We start from the raw sequence: 19,980 nt of genomic DNA, 5'->3' as shown, positions 1-19,980 counted from the left end.
TCCTTCAGGGGAACTCACAAACTCTGGTTACCGCTAGAAGCCTGAGAATGTTGGGAAAAAAAGGACGCAAATTTGGCGTGGGTAGCTTATGCTGACAAAAAGTTATGAGGGCCTAAGCGTGAACTGTCCAAAATAGCCAAAAAAGGCCTGTCACCTGAGGGGAAAAAGGCCTGGCAGCGAAGGGGTTAATAGTTCTTGCTGAAACAACGTGGCCAATTGTTCCATCTTTTTGTAGGGCAATGATTATTCTAACAACACCACACAAAAGCACAGAAGACTAATGAAAGTTTAACACCAATGAAGATGTAGCCTGAACTCGTCTTTTTCTTCTTTGTCTTCATCTTCTTTGTCTTCTTTGTTGTCTTCTTCTTCTTTTCTTTTCTATTCTCTTTTCCCTTTTTTTTTTTTTTTCTCTTTTCCTTACCTTTTCTTTTTTCGTTTTCCTCCATCCCACACAGAATAGCAAAACTCATTGTGGTTGGTTATGCAAATAGTTCAGTGCTTATGTATTTTGTCTTGAGCTTTCAGGCGTCTCTGTGAAAGGGGAATATGGGGAGTCATGACTTCTGAGATTAATTTACTTCAAACAGTGATGAGTGTGTGGCGAAAACTTGTGTGTGAGTCATTGCTTTCTCTGTTGAGGAACTCTCTGAGTTGAGCAAGTAAACATTGTAAACAAACACCGGTAGAGTTTATCCCTGAAACCGGATTGCAAGATTAGCACTGAAAAATCCACTAAACTGCATTGTTGGGCCTGGTTCACTAAGTCTGAATAGTCATCCAGGTAAGAAGTGCTTATGTACATTCTGGTACATTTCGAGCCCTGTTTGTACAGACTGCATTAGTACCTTCAGGAGCAAAGGAGAATCATTTGACTTTTGCTGTTTTAATATTTTGGTTCCTCAGACACTGATGTATTTCTGGCTTCGTGGGGGCAATTTAGTTGATTATGATGACAGTAAGGGTGGTCAGCACTGAATGCTGGTAAATTGGTTTGTGGGGTTTTCTTCGTAGACTATGATCATCTTTCAGTTCTTGTTCTGTACTACCCCTACAGGGATTAGTTATATTTAGCAGTATTGTTCCACCATAGTGCAGTGGTTTAGATTCCTAATCTGTAGAACAAAACGAATAATTTGCTCTTACCTAGAAATAACTACATTTATGCGTTGAAATGTACAACAATTGTGCATTGTCATATGTATGATAACTCCAAAAGGGAAGAATTTCAGTCCGTGGAAAATCTGCAGATTTTTCTGTTTGGATTCAGCAGCACCCTAACGCTTTTACCCAACACCTTTTTTGCTTTCACTTAAATACTATATATAATAAATTTATAGGGACTTTCAGCCAGCCCTCTTCATCCATTGGTTTGCTATTGTGTCATTGACATTTTTTTCCATCACTGTAGCATACAGCATGGGCAGTGGGTCAGCCCACCTCATCCACTGGTTGATGTTGCTATGAATTGCAGCATTCTGCCCTTTCACAAGAAGATACTCCATACTCAAAGGAGTTCCCTTAAGTGCCCAGGCTACTATGGCAATGTGTGCTTTTGAGACCAAAAAAGTACTTTTGAATTTAGCCAATTTCTTTTAGATTAGACTCTGTAAATGAGTAACTGTCATTTCATAGTACTAGTAACACAAAAGCTAAAGTGTGCACCAAATTGACATTCAGGCGCACCCTGTCTGGGTATGAGCATTGTGTGTTCTGTTTCACTGCACTTACGCCCAAAAGAAGCTTCAGGAAGTTACATACATGAGGAAGGAACACAGCGTTTGCCAGGTGGGTTCATTAAGTTAAAATCCTACTGCTGAGGTATGCCATATTCAGGTCACAAGTTCAAATCCTGGTAAGGCAGGCTCAGCATTCCGTTCGCTCAAGGTTGGTAAATTATGAACCAACGGGGTGGGTAAAAGTAACTTATTATTTACAGGATTTAGAAACAATGTGAGTGGAGACTGAAATGTGCTATTTAGAAGTTATTATCCATACTTAGGAATTTAAGGGTCACTTATTTAAGGACAAATTAAAAAATGACCCCTGAATATATGAAAAATGCACCTTGCAAAACAGTTTTTTTTCTATTAAAAAAGTGACCATGCAACTTTCTATTTCTTGAAAACATACAGTCATGGTGGAAATTTCAAGCTTAGTTCGGTAAGGGGTAGGTACGTTAACGCAACGTTTCTAAACAAACACAAATATTGTGATAAGTTTACAAGGCAGAGAACAGGATCCAGTTGCCTTTACCTGCCTACTCGTAACAACAAAATGGACACTAAGATCCTTCCTGCAGGATAATGTAATTTCCTCCTCAGACAACTTCACTGCCTTGAAAGTGAGGATTAGTAAGGATCTACAACATTTCTGCAGCTTGGGCTGCAGCGTAGCTGGCGAGTGCAGTTATAAAAACAGGCATACTATCCATGCTATACTGCTGATCACCTCTGGTGGGAAAAGCTTTTTTGCTTTACATCAAAGAAAATGTGGTTCACTTCTACCCTTCCAAGCCCTCATATGGACAAGACACCCGTAAACACTCAGGGCTTCATTTACAAGCCCCTTGCTACTGCCACTGCATAATTTTTGTTTACGCAGTGGCAGCGCTAGCAGTGCACTACTCTGCTTCATATTTACAAACTGACACATTGGGCCCAATGCATCCGTTTATAAAGCCCTGCATCACATTTTACCTGCGCCAAGTACAATGCATGCAGGGTAGGCACTCTCACCGAAAAAGCCACATAGAACTGATGCAGGGTAATTTACAACTTTTTACCACGTCACTTTACTATGTCCCTACATCAAAATTTTACTGTCTGCTCAGACCAATCATAAAATTGACGCAGGACTTTTTCCAATTGTCTCTCCTCACACTGTTGGAGTTGCATCTCACTTTTTTTTGCCATTCAATTTCGAGCAGTTCTTCTCTCCCTGTTGGACAGGATTCAGAGATTCCAGGCGAGCCAGGTTCCACAGATTTGGCTACAATATACAGCATCTTATGATGGAGATGCTTCTGATTGTTAAAAACAAAGCTTTGGAAGGGCTGGAGTCTGGGTGTGGACAGTGAGTCTGACTATTGATAAGACTGATGCAGGCACCTGAACCCGGTCTTCCATAGATAGGCTGAATTCTTCTACATTTCCAGTGGTCACATTCTGCTGCCTTTGATTACTGGATAGTGATCCAAGAAAGCCTCCTTCGTGCAAAGCAGAGAGGAATCTCAGTCCATCCAATTCTCGCTTCTCCCGCACAGTAGAAGTACCGCTCTGTAGCTTACTGGTGTACCCCGACACAGCCAGTGTCTTCTCAGTTTTAGTGAAGTGCAGAAGTCTATAGCTTTTCTTCCCAGTTGAATCCTACTCCTTCCAACCCCCAAAAAGACCATTAATATTTTGGGTTACATCTTGGCAAACCAGGGACACGTGACAAACATTTGGATATTGACTGACGGTTGATCGTATTGATTGTATTTTAGACATAATTTAAAGATGCCACATAAAAAAGCATTTTGAAACATTAGCTGGTCAAAAAATGACAATTGTATTTGTTTCACAAACTGTAAAACATGTATTTCCAATTTTATAAAGTGATGTACTATTAGGAAGATATTAATGTATACATTTTTAAAATAATTTATGGGACACACCGGCCTCTAATCATCCTGTGTATTCCCCTGTAACACTAGCTAAAGGAATGACAGACATGGAAGGCTGGAGAAAATGAACATACCTCTACAGCCAATTTTAGAAATACCACATCGTTGAAAAGGAGCTTTCGGATCTAATACACGGGCAACATTAAATCGACGTAATTCTAATAAAAATTACATCCTTATGAATAAGCCAGCAGCACTGACCCATATAAATACTCAATCTTGCTAGCAATTTGTCATGCACATGAGAAATACACCTTATAATTTTAGAAAGTTCACATTATTCGTGTTAGGCAAAATTCCTGAAATTATGCCATTATGGCACTTTACATAATTACGCACAATTTGCAATAAATATTTACCACGAATGGTGCTATTCATTGTAAACATTTTCCACAATTGTACAGAGACAATCTGAACGACTGTTGTTTGTGGTGATTTTGTTTCAATGCGTCATTGCACCAAACTTTGATGCAAGGACACATTTCACACTAAAATTTAGGTAAAAAATGACGGGTTTGCATTTTGCTGAATTGTGGTAATTTCACGTAATACTGTCATAGTTTTGCATATTTATATGAATGCAAATTACGCCATTTTTGCACACTGCACATCGAGACACAGACGGCTCTATATAACTCAACCTCAGTGAAACTCAGCTTCAGGTTGCGTATTAGGCAAAATGTTGGCGAATTTACAGTGAGCCCGACGGAACTCCTTAAATTGTGAACCACACTATAGTTAATTAATTTAACTTGCTTCTGTGACTGAAGACGGTATTGGTAGACTCTAGTTCTTTGTGGCTCTTACAGGTGACTGCGTAGCTAGCTCCAATGAATGCTGCCAAGTGCTGTACTTCTCTGTGTCCTTGGACGGACTGGCCATCGATCACTGGTACGCCTGTTTTGTATAAGTGAGAGACATTCTTTTTGAATCAGTCAGTTATTAAGGAGAGTTTAGTCAGGCAAAAAACAATCTGTTCGTGAGAAAGGAAACAGGCAGATTTCTCTAAGGCAGGGTTCGAGAGATTGAAACTTGTATTTGGGTAAATTTGTTTCACATTCTTTTGATAAACGTCGGGTTATGTGTAGCAGAAGAGGCCACAAACCACTTATGTGATCTTTGGCCTTGTTGGTAAGCATGGTCAGGGGAATATGGGCCCGTATGACCTACTTTCCAATGACTGTATTGGTTCCTAGGCTGCCCCGCTTGGCTTGTTGGAGTTTTAGTACACTGCACATCTGTAGACGTCAGTGATCTGCAAGCTAGACAGAGCTAACAATGGGGCATTATTACAGTAAAAAATGTTTAGCTTTCATCAAAGACTGCTTACTATACATTCGGCAAACGTTAATAGTGAGTTTTTAAGCTGCTTCTGCACCGTTCGGCGAAAAATGACTAACAATGGTCCCTGATCACAAATAAAAAGTTGAAGTTTCCCTTAGCTTTCAGGAAAAGGCTGCTAATTAAACAGTGGACAATTCTAAAACGACGGAGCGTGTTTTTGGGCACTCATTATCTACAAGCAAAATCTAGCTTGAGGGAAGGATAGCAGACGGAATGTATTTCTCACTTTGGAAGATATCCATATTTCACAGGTATCCATGAAAAAACATCCTCTGCCTATGTAATGTGTTTTGTACCATGTTTATGCAGTAAAAACACCAATTATATTGCCGGGTGCTTTTATTGCGCAACATGCAGTAGTATAAAAAACATATTCAATGAAATATGGCAAGTATTATAGGGCCCTGTGCAATATGGGTTATATCAAACTACTTTGCAATGCTTTACCAATATCAGGGCTACTAGAATTTTGCAGTCCTGGAGAACCTCGTTTTTGGTCATGACAAGGCAAATTATTGGACAAATACGCTGGCAGTATTATTTTGACCCATCTGAGCTAGAAACAACATTTTTGTTGAAATCAGAAAATTATTTGGAATACCCTAAACCCATACTTATGCAGTATATTCTGCAGCCACAAAAACACGTAATTCTACAGACCCTAGCCTCTGGCCATTATTTTAGAACAATCTTTTCACGAAAGGTAAACAAAGCCAAAACTTTCTATTTCCAATCAGTGCCAACTGTTAGCACCTTGAAGAGAACAGCTTCAACAATTTCACCCTTAAGCTTTGTGGCAATGCAATGGTGCTTTCCGAAAAACGTCTACTTCCTTAACTATACAATTATTATTCTCTTCTTTGTACTGCTGGAAATTATATTGCATAGTCCAGTATTTGACTTCCTATTTTCAATAAACATTTCTCAGTTTTGAAAGACCTTCCTTAAGCTAACTACCTCGAAATAAACATGTAATATAAAAATACGAAAGGACTAAAGTGCAATATGACAGTATGCTTCTATATTGCCATCTTAGGGTTCTGTTGACATAGATTAGATGGATGGGTGGGTGAGCAGGTGGATGGATAGATTTATGTCATTTGGGGTTCATGAGGGAGGTTTCATGCAAATCTGTCCAGCGAATAGTTTTTGTCACAAATTTGCACTCCATAGACTTGTATTGAGGAAAAAACCTATAGAAGCAGTTCACTTTTGCATGCATTTTATCATTACATGTTTCAACTGGACATATTGGGAGAGAGCTCCCTTTGGATGAAATGACAATTGCCTCATGATTATTGTTATGCTTCTCACTAATTATGCATCATCCATATATTAGACATTTTTGTCTTCCTGATGTCTTTAGTTATATTTTAAAACCACAATTGCCCATGATTCATGCATATGTGTAACGTGGTTTGTCACAGGGTGGGTTTGCTCAGGTCTTTGCCCTGCAGTCATATCTCACTGCACACACTTGAAAGCCATGCCAAAAGGTGGGAGGTAGGCTTAAATATTATAGAGACGTGTTATCATACATTACCACACCTAACATATGCGAATCACATATATCGACCCAACGACCAGTGAAACACCATTACCTTTCCATCTAAAAAATACATTAAGAATGATCAAATGGTAAGCTTTGGCCCTAACGCCTTAATGACAATTTAAGAAAACCCTCTGAAATTCTCTGTAAAAGCTACAGTTAAAGTGAGCTTATGAAATAAAATAAAAAACAACCCCAAATTCCACTGTTTTGGTTAACTGCTCATTCCATAGCTCATCCACCTGCCATGCAAGCTATACCTAATGCACAAAATCCAATGCTTATGACCTCACATTACTTATAGGAATCACTCAGAGGACTTCACCCCAAATCTTTAAATGTCAAAAGATACAGAAAAAGATCAAACAGTATCTGTACTCGTGCCATTCTTAATGTTAATGTAATATGTCATGTCACTAACAAGACATCATTTATGTCACATGAAAACTCATCTGCTAGATCAATGGTGAGATCATAGAGTTATGGTCTTCATGGCACATATGCGAGCTATGGTTTGCAGAGCTATCCATAACTGGGAAATTCATGGGATTTTCCAGTGGTGTTGGGTATCCATAACTGAACAGTGTGTTTTTTAAGGGATATAGGATATATTTCTCAACTACGTTAAACATCAATTGTGTAATGTTAAAGTATATGAAGGTTATTTTGCTGCGTTGTAAACGCATGCCTGCTTCTTTCAAGAGAAAACATTGACAGGTAGCTTGAGAGTATTTCCATGTTACGAATGTTATGTCATCTGATGACATGCCTGAATTCTACTCAGAATGTAAGCAACAGTAACATCTATGTGAACATACTTTTTAGACAGATCACATCTTTCAATCTATGAAAACCTGTACAATAATATTCTGGATGGTGATTGGCAAAAACCTGTTTTTCACATTCAATGAGATGGGAGTGTCGCATTCTCAAGCATGCAGTAAATTCTTCTAGTTTGCTGTGATTCTATCAGTGTGAGGTGAGATTCCCTGAATATTTTCAAGGTTTTAAATACCTCTAGTTTTTTGTGATGACTCACAAAACCAGATGTAAATATGCACAACTTAAGTCCTCACCTAATGTATGTGCATTGGTGTGTCAACTGCACTTTGTGTGTGCTGTGAAGCCTTACAAGTCATATTTATAATAACATTGATGCAATATTCATTCAAGAAGATATCCCGAATGTTGCATCTGGCACTGTCTGCAGGGTCATATCCAGACATTTTTGCCTTCCACCTCCTCCTTTTTTGACCTTGTGTTTCTTGGCTTTAGGACTCTGGGCACTTTACCATTGCTGACCAGTGGTAAAGTGCATATGATCCCTACTTAAAATATGGTAACATTGGGTTATTCGCAATTGGCATGTTTCATTTAGTTCTAAGTCTCTAGTAAAGTGTGCTACCTGTGCCCAGGGCCTGTAAATTAAATGCTACTGGTGGGCCTGTAGCACTGGTTGTGCCACTCACATTAGTAGCCCATTAAACATGTATAAGGCCGGCCACTGCAGACCCTGTGTGGGATAGTTGTAAACTGCCATCTCGACCTGGCAAGTTAACTCACTTGCCAGTCCCAAACCTTCCTTTTTATCATATATAAGTCACCCCTAAGGTAGGCCCTAGAGAGCCCCAAGAGCAGGGAGCAGTGTATTTAAAAAGTTAGACATGTACTTTTAACGTGTACATGCACAGGTAGTGAAAATTCTTACATTTGTTTTTCACTACTGCAAGGCCTATCTCTCCCATGGTTTAACATTGTGATTGCCTTATTGCATTTTATGAGTATAATTTCCAGCTGGGACCAGACAGACATTTTGAGTGTGGTGTCTTTGGACTCACAATTTAAAATCAAGACTGATGGTAAGGTTGGATTTTAAGTTGCAAGTCTGAAAATGTCACTTTTAGAAAGTTGGCATGTTCTTACTTTAACCATTCTGTGCTTCTGTCTTTCTCTGAATACACATCTGGGTAGTTGACAGCTGGGCTCTTGTGCATTCCCTCTAGACATCCACACACAAAGGAAGCTAAGTGTGCCTGATGGTTCTTCCACATCCTGATGGGCCATTAACATCTTGATGGATAATCCTGGGCAGGATGGGAGAAAAGAGATGATACTTACACCTGAATAGGTTAGGCCCTGAGCCCTTACAGAGGTCTGCATAACCCCCTGTAGTGTGTCTGGAGCCTGGGAAGGAAGGGCAGTGACTTTGTGCACTTCAAAGGTCTCTCTTTGAAGGCTCCCCCACTTCCAAAGGCACAACTGGGTAGAAATACCAGACCCCAGACAGCACCAAACAAGTACACACCTGGACCGGAGGACAGAAGGACTGCTGTGCTTCTGAAAAGACTGTTACTCTGATGGACTGTGCTGGACTTTGCTGGACTCCTGCTTTGTCCTGCCTACCCTGCTGTCCTCCTTGCCTGGAAGTGAGAAGGACTGGGCCTGCATCTCTACATCGCCATAACCAAAGCGACCCCATGGGCTTTCTGGCTTGCCAACTGTTCTGAAGTCTCAGGGACATCAAAGACTTCACTCAGCTCTGCTACAGCTTATGGACTCTGCCAACTGTGAGTCCTCCCCTGCCAAGTGATGCCAATCCAGACCTGGGCCATTGGAAGTGTGTTCTGCAGCAGTATTCTGCAGAATTCCACACATTGCCATCACTGCACTGATCGTGACCACTGCTTCTGTCCTCAATGCCAATGCATCGCCACTGCCGACAAGGACATCGCAGCAACAATTGCATGGCTCAGAACTGACACATTCCCTTGACCAGATGCATTGCTTTTCCATCGTCAGCTGCATGACTCGACAATGAAGCATTGCCTTTATCACAAAGGATTCGACATCGCTCCTTGAGGACATCACATCAACAACTGTGCAGCTCGATTACAACGCATCCCGACTGTGCGGATTGGGAACTCGCTCCTCGCATGGGATCTTTGATGTTGATGCAACCCTCCATATAAGCACTTTTCAGAGTTGTTCCCTGTAGCTGGCCCATACTCCAACGTGGTTGGCCTGAAGTTTGGATTTACCCTGGTTTAGTGTGACCAGATAGCACCGGTTGGCGCTTTAAGCTTTTAAACACTACAATTGCAGGTATTTGTTAAAAAAAATCATATCTCAACTTCTTCTCTTTGTTTTTTATTGTTTTGATCTTGTTTTGTTCATTAAATTAAGATATATTATTTTAACCTGGTGTGGATTATTTTTGCGTGGTGTTTTCACTGCACAAAAACTTTACACTTTGCCTCCTAAGTGAAGCCTGTCGGCTCTGTGTTAAGCTAACGCAGTGTGATCACAGGTTAATTTATGGCATGTAACTGACTTATGCTGTTTAGGATTGTGGTCCTACTTGGACAAGGTTCATACCTCTGCCAACTAGAGATCAAATTTCTAACACTCAAATTTGACTTTTAGATAAAAAAATATGTTGAAAATATACTTCTATTTTGGGAGTTAATTGGAGGAGTGATGAAAACCAATCTCACTAGTTTTTTGTTATCTCAGACTTAGGAAGATATCAGATTGGTTCCCTTTTCAAACTGTAACTGGCACTTTGATTAACCACTGAGGTAATGAAAACTTATTTCACTCACAAAGCAGTCACTTTAACATTGGTGGAAGTTGTAAATGAATGAAAAATTGGAGAGAGTTGTACAGTACTACATCAGGAACATTAAAACCCCAACTAATTTTTAAAAAGTCAGAAAACAATTTTACCATTTTCTGTTTCAAGTTAGTTTAGGGAGTAGGGAATAAAGAAATCTCCAGTTTGGTAGTTGAACCGAAAACTATAAGGGGCATATTTATGAGCCCCTAGCACCACCTAATTGTCACTTTTCGTGACGCTCCGGTGGCGCTATGCCCTGTGCCAGATTTACAAGGTGGCGTTAAGCTACTTTTTGTGGTTTAACATTACCTTGTAAATACAACCTCCTCACACACAGCCCTTTGTGTGGAAGGGGCGTGCAATGGGGCTTGCTGTGGGCGTGCCACAGCAACACCCATTTTATTTTGATGCTGCCTCAGATTTACACATTTTCGTAAACCTGAAGCAGTGCCAAAATCCATCGCCACTCCAGGGGTGGCTTAGCAAGGCGCAACGAGAAGGAATACTTTCATTCCTCCTCGTTTTTTGCTTTTTCTATGAGTGCTAAATTCTGCAGCACGCATAGAAAGAGCAAAATGCCAGACATAGGGGCATATTTATACTCTGTTTGTGCCATGTTAGCATAATTATTTTACGCTAAAATGGCGCAAGCTTAACTCCATATTTATATGTTGACCCTAGACACATCTAGCGTCAAAACTGCAATTTTTTGGATGTGTGAACCCACCGTGCATCAATGAGATGCAAGGTAAGCTTTCCAGTCCAAAAAATGACTCCAAGTCCGTAGCCCCATATTTATCCCCCTGTGCAGAAATGGCACATGGGTGGGAGGTGGACCTAAATAATGAAGCTAAGCCTGCTTATGTGCAGGAAGATACACCTTCCCGCACATAAGCAATCAAACCCCTCAATGCAGACATTCTTGCACAATGGTGCAAGGATGCCTGCATTGATGCTGGCAGCTAAATTTAGTGCCAGCACGAGGGACAACACAGGGGTGCACCGTATTCAATTAAATACAGCGCATCCCTGCATTGTGACATTGATGGAGTGCGGCGCTGCCAATTTTGGCACGGCGTCGCGCTCTGTCATTTTCCATTAAATATGGGCCTAAGTGTCTACAGCTGGAACTGTTCAGAAGGGTAATAAACCTGGATGCAAAATGGATATATGCCAAATGAGCATAGAATAAAATGGGGAGGCCTTGAAGAGTGTACTGGGGAAGGATGAGGAGGAAAAAAGGGGCAGAGATCGGAACCTCTTTTAAATAAAAATAAAAAGGAAAAAAAGGGAGAAGCTCTTGCACTAAGTCATAATTGTGAAATAGTGCAATATATTGTATTTACATTGATGCTATGAATTTATCTTTCCACGTCAATTATCAAGGTCTTTAGGCTGGCTGACTCTCTTACACTTGGGCACTTATAGTGCAACCCCATACAATTCAGAGTTGTGTTGGATGGAGTAGTCTGTCACTGCTTCTTTCACGTTATCGTCCCAACAGAGGCACACATAGGATACATTGTTCTCAACACTAATTCAACCCAGACCTATTGCAACCAAGTCCAGACATTTGGAAATAGGTATAAATACCTTGGTTACATCAGGTCCACCCATGCTCACCACTGCAGTGGAAATGTAAAGAGCACAAGATGGAAAGGGTAGATTCTATAAGGGAGATCACACTTCAACGCACTACAGCTCACCCACCCCCGGATTGCAGACCTACCAATGTGAGCCCTGAATGCTAGGGGCAGAGCTATGCTGAAGCAGTATATGAACTCCTAGAGGCTGTAATTGAGATGCAAACCAAGAAAATAATGTCACCCAACATACTGCCAGTGAAGTTTTAAAAATGATTTTCATCTACCCTATTACCATCCCTCTAGACCATAGTTGAAGAAGCAGATAGGAAGGGGTCCTGCTGAAGGTTTTTGGAGCTTGCTGTTATCCTGATGTTACTTAAGGTGGGGAACCCCTCTGACCCATGTGTATTATATCACCAAAGCTCCTTGAATACAAATGGCCCTTGCACGAATACCAGTTGTCCGACCATTTGTTTGAGGCTGGTAGATTCTTTGACTGCATTAGTTAGATTAAATTTGACTCTGATTTCTTTCTTATATAAACTGCTATATAACAACCCACAAGCTCATGTCCCTGTCAATGGGATTTTGCCCCCCTTCTCAAGGAAGCCCTCTCACTCACTCACTATTCTTGAGTCACTTGCAGCATGGATCTACTATGATGCTTGAGTGTGGGGGTTCTAGTGGGAGGTGTAGCTACCCCCCCAGCCTGAGTACTTATAAGTGAACATGCCACAAATGGAGCTTGGTCTTACAAATCTTTATTCCTTTACGTGCATGCGTGAACTGAGCATTCTAACCATGAAATCTATTCACCACACCTTACCACTTATGTTACAGTTCTATGGAGTCCATCAGGAATCAAAAGGGTCCCGTCATTGCTATTTCACAAAACACTGCTTCTTGCTCCTTGTTAAATAAAATACAAACTTTCTACAAACATATATATATAGGGTACAATTCTTTGATGAGTTGTATTGGAGCTCTGACTAAACAACCAGATCATGTCCTCTGAGACTGGGAAGAGAAAGGAGAAACGTACATGACTGATGCTGGTGATGTAGTGACAGATGCAGTCAGAGGGCGCTCTGCAGACCCAAACAAACTAGTCTATTCTCTGACATGAGGAATTGATGAATGAAGTGGCACATGTCTGAAATGCATAGAATCTTGCATAATGGACTTTTTAGGATGTTGAGCAGTCACCATGTGTCCTTTGCTAGTCACAGCTTCAAAGGGTTCAGCATCAAAGGGAGCATCAGACTTACATTTTCTCTGTTGTTGCACCAATACTCGATCTCCTTTATTGAAAGTAATGTTCTTGGACCATCGACGTTTGTCTGCACATACTTTCATCCTTTGTTCACGACTCAAGTCTTTTTTAGGACGTTTACCATCTGTTGTAGATCTCCTGTTGGTCCACTGTGGTAATTTGGTCATCACTGCTCTCCCAAACATCAGAGTGGCAGTATTTTCCACTGTTGTTGAATGAGGAGTCGACTGATGAGCTCGAAGAGTAGCATGGAGCACTGACTTCAGATTAAGATTTTTCAATTTAGCACGCTAAACAGTATTTTTAAGTGTGCTCATACAGCATTCAACAACACCATTTGCTTGTGGTCAAAGAGGTGTGGTTTTCTGATGCTTCACAGTGAGATGAGTAAGAAAGTCTAACAATTCTTGATTGTTGAAAGATGGATCATTGTCAGACTTTAGAACTGAAGAAACACCTCTTATTGCAAAAATGCCATCTAATCTCTCAATTATTTTTTCTTGAGTATTAGACGAGAGCTCTTCTACTAATGGAAAATAGAAGAATACATCCATTGTCCCCATCAGGTGATGTCCATTATCAAGAGGACCAAAGAAATCAGCAGCAATTCTCTCTCTGACATGTTTTGGAAAACCTTAAATGTTCAAGATATGTTGAGTGACTTTGGGAGATAAGCAGTTGCACGATGACAGGCCCTCAATTATTTTTAAAATCTCTCATCAAGATGAGGAAATCAAACTTGGTCTCGGAGAGCTCATTTAGTGGATATTATTCCACAATGGCTTTCATGGGCTACTTCAAATACTTTTTGTTGCAGACTCTCTGGTATGATGATTCTTGAACCTCGTGAGACAATACCTTCTTGACTAATAGACAGTTTATCTTTTACAATTTTGAACTTCTGATATTGGCTGTCACATGTGTGAGGTCGAGTGTGTTGTTTCCAGGACTAAAGTGCAATAATGTCCTTTATTATAAACATGTCACTGTCTTTCCTTGTTGCAGTAATAATTTGTTCCAAAGTAATAGCAGCAGGGGTGTTTGACCTTATGATGAAGTTAATGTAGGCTTAAGCTGCTTTGGAAGGAGTACCACGACACTGTACTGGCACTCGTGAAAAGTAGTCAGAAGGGGTTTGATCTTTCCCTGGTCGGCGCATGACAGTGCACTCATATTCCCGTAGTCGCAAACCCCAATGCTCAATTTTGAGAGGCATCGGGGCTTTTGGATTGCCAAAGATGGTAAGCATTGCTTGATGATCAATTATAAAAGTGAAAGATTTTCTATATAAGAATACGGTGAAATGTTCACAAGCTCGCATGACTGCTAAACTTTCTTTTTCAGGTTGTGAATAGACATGTTCAGTTTGTGACAAACTTCTCCTTGCATATGGCACAATATACCTTCCAGCATTTGCGTGTCCATTGTGATGGGCAAGGATCACGCCCAACCCGACTGTGTTTGCATCAACAACAACCTCTGTCTGTAGCTTCAGATCAAAGTAGGCCATTTCAGTGGCTTTTTGAATTGCATGTTTGATTTTTTTTAACTTTGTTCACATTCGTGTGACCAGTATAATGGAACATTTCTTCTTGTTAAGTCTCTTAAGGGAGCACTCACTGTAGCAAAGTCATGTATGTATCTAGAACAGTAACTGGCCATGTCAAGGAATGAATGTAACATGTTAACATTTTGTGGGGGATTGGCGGCTGACAAGGTTTGTACTTTAGCTGGATAAGGTGTTATAAACCCCATTAGAAAACATATGGCCAAAGAGTTGAGATTTGTTTTGTGGAACTCACACTTCTCTGAATTCAAGATTAGACATGCATCAGCAAATAGTCAACACACTTGTGTAATGGCTTTATTATATTCTTTTTGTGTGGCCCAAAGCCTAATATGTCATCACTGTAGTTAAAAGCATTTGTGACAGGGTGTAATATACATCAAATGAACTCTTGAAAAAGTTCTGAAGCTGATGACACACCAAAACCTAATCTTTTATATGTGACTAGACTAATGTAAGTAGAAATGATAGTAATGAACAATTTTCTTCAAGTTCGAAATGATGATACCCTTTGTTCAGATCACGGCGAGAGAAGAATTTGGCACCATTTAACTCTGTGATCATGTCAGCAATGTGAGGACTGGGATGTTGTTCTCTTTCAATTGCCTTGTTAGTTTGACGCATATCACCAAACATGTGTACAGCTCCTTCACCTTCCTTTTACGGGTACTATCACTATCGGCAAAACCTATGGAGTTGGACCAGTAGACTGCCTAATCATATCTTGCTTTAGGAATTTTGTAAGCTCTTTCTCAACAGCTTCTTGTAAATAAAATGCAATTCATCTAAATCTTTGAGGACAGTATGAATGTCTTCATTGATATGCAGTTTCACTTTCATGGTCTTAAGCTTTCCCAATCCATTAAACAATGAAGGGAAATTACCTACTATTTTGTGATGAGCATTCATTTTGTAGTTCACTGATATCATTTCCATTTCAACAGCAGTATTGAAACTGGGTAAACAGTCACTTAACACAGTGCCTTGATGTACGTGAATGGGTGCTTGTACCTTTGTCTTTTTGTGTTTCATGTGGCTACGAATAAACCTTGACTCTTAAATGACATCAATGCAGCCCACGTATACACTTTGGTCTTTGACTGTGTGAGATGGCACACTTGAGATAACTCATTGGATTTCTCCTCAGGCATACTGTTTATCTATGTACCACTGTCAATAATAAGAGGTATGGAGCAGCCATTTATCTTTAGCGTAATTTTTAGGCAACGTTTGAATGACTTTAGTGATTTTTCTCGTCGACTTTTCTTCAACTCGTATTTTTCTTTACATGAGGTCACTCCGACATGCGCATCTTTTCTGAAGTAAACATCTACATCGCACATCCATCTTCCTCACTGTCACTTGAAACTGGAACTGAAGAACTTTTCCACAAAGGTTTTGAAGATGATCAACTTTGTTTAATGTTGATTTGCCTCAGCTGATGTTGCCGCTTGGCCTTGTGGGCACATGTAGAACGTTGCTTTTGGAACATTCGGTCGTCCATTGTGTGTTCTCTGCGTAACACACTTAGGGGGTTATTCTAACTTTGGAGGAGGTGTTAATCCGTCCCAAAAGTGACGGAAAAGTGACGGATTTACCACCAGCCGTATTACGAGTCCATTATATCCTATGGAACTCGTAATACGGCTGGTGGTATATCCGTCACTTTACCGTCACTTTTGGGACGGATTAACACTCCTCCAAAGTTAGAATAACCCCCTTAGTTTTTCCTTTGCCTTGCAAACTGTTACAAAATGGTTCTCTTTCCCACAGCCCTTGCATATGTGCCCAATGGGGGTACATTTACCTTGATGTGGAAATGAAAATCCGCATCTGAAGCACAGTTTCTTTTTCTTTGGAAACATCACTTTGTGTCCTTCACCCTTGTGTTTTTGCTTACTTTTCATGTTCATGACTGACTCACTGTGGGCACCTCCATGTCAGCAGCTTGTCAATCTGCACCTTCCTCAGCTCTGGCAGCCATGAGTACTCGCTCCAGAGTGTTTCTCTCAGCATTCCTCATCTGAATTAACATGACCAACAACCATCTAGAACTCTGAAACGTATGGCTTCTTCATCATTGAATAAATTTAACTTACAATGTTTGATGAGCCTATAAAGTCTCTCAACAAATTCACTGGTTGTTTCACCAGCTCTTTGTCTTTCTTGACTGAAAATATGTCTTTCATAATCAACATTCGGCATTGGATTGAGCTTGAGCTTTAGCGCGTTTGATTTGATGGTATGATACTTCATCAGCATATGGTATTTTTTTTATTACTTCTTTGAATTCTTCCTTGGCATGATCCTTGAGATATTTGACAATCTTTTTGTTGTCTGTTTCTTCCAGTGCTTTAATTAAATCATCAAAGGTTTCTATCCAGGCGATCCACCTGTCACCAATATTTTGCTTTTTGGTAGTATCAAATGGAAATGGTGGTTTAAGAAGGAAGCATGATTCTAACCATTTGTGGAACTTACTGACTTTGAAAGCAGGGTTTTCTCCAGCACCGTCTGGTGTCCGCTTGTACTGGCACCTTTATCATCTATTAGTCGCATACTACCACCTGGGTTTCGTACCCACTCTCTGGCTGTGAAGCGCTGTCCTTTTTTTAGTGGTGAGGAGCGGCTTTGTTTCTTGCATGGGTTCTACATCTTTCTCACCTCTTTGCATTGTATGTAACGTACCTGGTTTCCACTGCCTTTAGCATTTCTGTGCACTCAGCTATTTCTGTCTCTAGCAATTCTCTGTACCTGGTGATTACTGCCTTTAGCGTGATAGTTCCATGTATCTTATAGCTCTGTATTCGTTGTGCTGCAGTACCTCTTTCTCAACCTCACCAGCAGGTTCCTGGCCAATGATATACAAATTTCTCTGTAGGGCTTTTACTTCTTCAAAAGCGTTGTCCCTGGCTGGAGTGGTGCTTTGACTCCACATGTGCCAAACTTCGATCTTCACTTCGACTGAGGCACATGCAAGAACGCACAGGCTGTTTGCTGGATCACGACCATCTCTCAGGGAGAGCACTGTCAGTTCTTCTGGCTATGTATCCCCTATCTCGCCGCCGGTTGTAAAATCCTTCCCAAGACGACTCCACTGTATGTATGCTAGTTCCCATATATTCTTTCCTCATTACGTATGACAACTCTGATGGCCAGAGGAGATGGACAAGCTGTTATGACCTCTTCAAATGTACTGCTGTTTCACTCTGTTATAACCCAATAAAATAAATGTAAAACAAAGAAATCAACCAGACTATGCATGATCCATTTTAACTAACTCCATAGATTATACTATTCCCCTGAATGACTATGGAGAATGCAGAATAGTCAGTAATCAAGCTGTACCAGGTGTCACTCAGCGATAGGGGATTTATTTCACCTATTATGTCTATGCCAGTTAATTCAGGGATATTGGTAAGATGTCATCCAGAAGCTAAGATTGTTAATAGGATGACCCGTCAAACTCTTGCCACTCTGTTGCTCCTAAGAGTGATGCAGGAACTCGGGGTACCTATAAGAAGAATGCACAGTGACGGGCAGTTAACAGGAGGGAAGAAACATAACTAAATACTAATGGGCAGACACTCCCCCCACCAAGAGAGAAGAATGACTAAGGGGTATGTACAGATGCTCTCGATTGAAGGAGCCAATCTATTGAGTTGGGGTTGTGACAACCAACACTAAAAGGTATGGGTGTCGTGCTAATACTACTTTCACTTTGTCACAGCACAGGATGCTAATAACTACCTGAATTACCAGGTTGATGCAGGAGTAGTAAAGGCCTGAGGTTTATGTTATGTATTCATTTGTGAACAATAGTGCGGTGTAATGTCGGGTGCCTCTACAAATGCCTGACAATTAAGCCAAAACTGAGTGGCTGAATCAGCACAAAATTGTGCAGCTGCACATGTGACACCTTGTTTGCGTGCTCTCACTGACAGGAGGGTGAGTGCCCCTCAACTAGCCTAACACACACTCTGGATGAAATGTGCAAAAAAAAGTTGTGCCTAAAATCCTGGTCTGCTATTTAAGAAAGAGCTTTGATGTACTCTTTGCAGATGTGCCCCAATACATTTTAATGAAGGGGCACTTAGGATGTATCTCACGTTGTCTCATTTTGGTCTGATACAGCATCCATTATATTATTTACTCATGAATTTACAAGACTAAGACATGTTTACCCAAGAGGAAAAAAACTTTAAGCATCAGTGGGCTTGAGTAAGCAAGTCTTACTCTACTTCGGGAGTAAACATACATAAGCCTGGTGTAAGGCATAAATCACAAAACGGTTTTGTGAATTGGGTCCAAAGGTACATCTGGAGAAGAGATGGGGTAGTAGGCATGACGAACACTAGAGACACAACACACTACAAGAGCATTTTTCAGTGAATTAGGAGTGATAGAACCAAACACCATGAAAGTGCTTAAAGAGGCTAAATAGATGCCACGCTATATAAAAAAACTGGTTTTTATGAAAGCGGAAAAAGGAGGCGCAAGAGTGACATAAACATGTTTTTAATACTATAAATTGTTCTATGACTAACACATGAAAGATAATAAACAGTGGTTACCTTTGCAAATTACTTAACAAAAACATTCTTGTCGTCTATCTTTGTATTATCACTAACTAAATAAGTTTCTTAAACTTTTTTTAAAGACCTTGATAATTTCTGTGACTTTTATTCATAATTAAGAAGGAAGTCCGTATTTTGTTCCACTGCATTGCTATTAGTCCATAAATATTGTGTTTACTGGGATTTTCTTTCAATAACCCTTTTTCTCTGTGTCCTTCCCTTTTCTCTATGTTAGTTCCTTTTTTTTATACTCCTATGTACTTTTGTGTATATTTATATTTTCTAGGCTATCCTTTGAATAGCAAACTACAGTTGTGAATTATATTCTACTTTACTATTTTTTTCCAGTCATGTTATTCGATTTTTGCCTTCTTTTACATCTCCAATATAGTTCTGTAATGTTTATTGTGATACTTATCTCTCAAAAATATTGTCTTTTTTACGGAAAAAGGAGCAAATAGTGGGAAGAGACTCCTAGTCGATACAGGGATGTAACGCAGAGGTGCACCGGCCACTACGCAGTAGAGTATGTGCCAGGAGTAATAAAATAAGTTTCAGTCCAAACTCTTTCCTTCCCCTACACCCTTCCCCGATGGGAGTTTTGCAAGTCCTTTCCCACGTATACTGCTTCACTTCCATAGTTCTGATATGTATACATCTCAAAGTACAGTCAATCCTGGAGATTTGGAGTATTTTAATTGCCCACTGCCCCTGAAACTCACTGGAACGCACGCTGCACCAAAGAAAAATCCGACATCTCTGAATATAAATATTCAGTAGATGCAGATTTTTGGGACTCGG

General features: G+C 40.3%; 1 protein-coding gene across 3 annotated transcripts in view; it reads right to left on the bottom strand.

Annotated features, from left to right (window-relative positions):
• The window catches only part of LOC138295845 (neuroblast differentiation-associated protein AHNAK-like), a 236,997-nt gene that overhangs the window by 149,543 nt on the left and 67,474 nt on the right, over nucleotides 1-19,980 (bottom strand). Inside the window, exon 1 of one of the 3 annotated variants that reach the window (XM_069234423.1) lies at nucleotides 8,484-8,503. The exons of the other annotated variants lie outside the window; for them this stretch is intronic. The gene's annotated coding sequence lies outside the window, so the exon portion shown is untranslated. Of the gene's footprint in view, nucleotides 1-8,483; nucleotides 8,504-19,980 lie in introns of those variants that run through there. 3 annotated transcript variants of the gene reach the window in all.

The sequence above is a fragment of the Pleurodeles waltl genome, chromosome 5, assembly GCF_031143425.1.
Source record: "Pleurodeles waltl isolate 20211129_DDA chromosome 5, aPleWal1.hap1.20221129, whole genome shotgun sequence".
Classification (NCBI taxonomy): domain Eukaryota; kingdom Metazoa; phylum Chordata; class Amphibia; order Caudata; family Salamandridae; genus Pleurodeles; species Pleurodeles waltl.
Note: the sequence above shows the minus strand (reverse complement) of the source record. Positions and strands in the feature narration are given on the sequence as shown.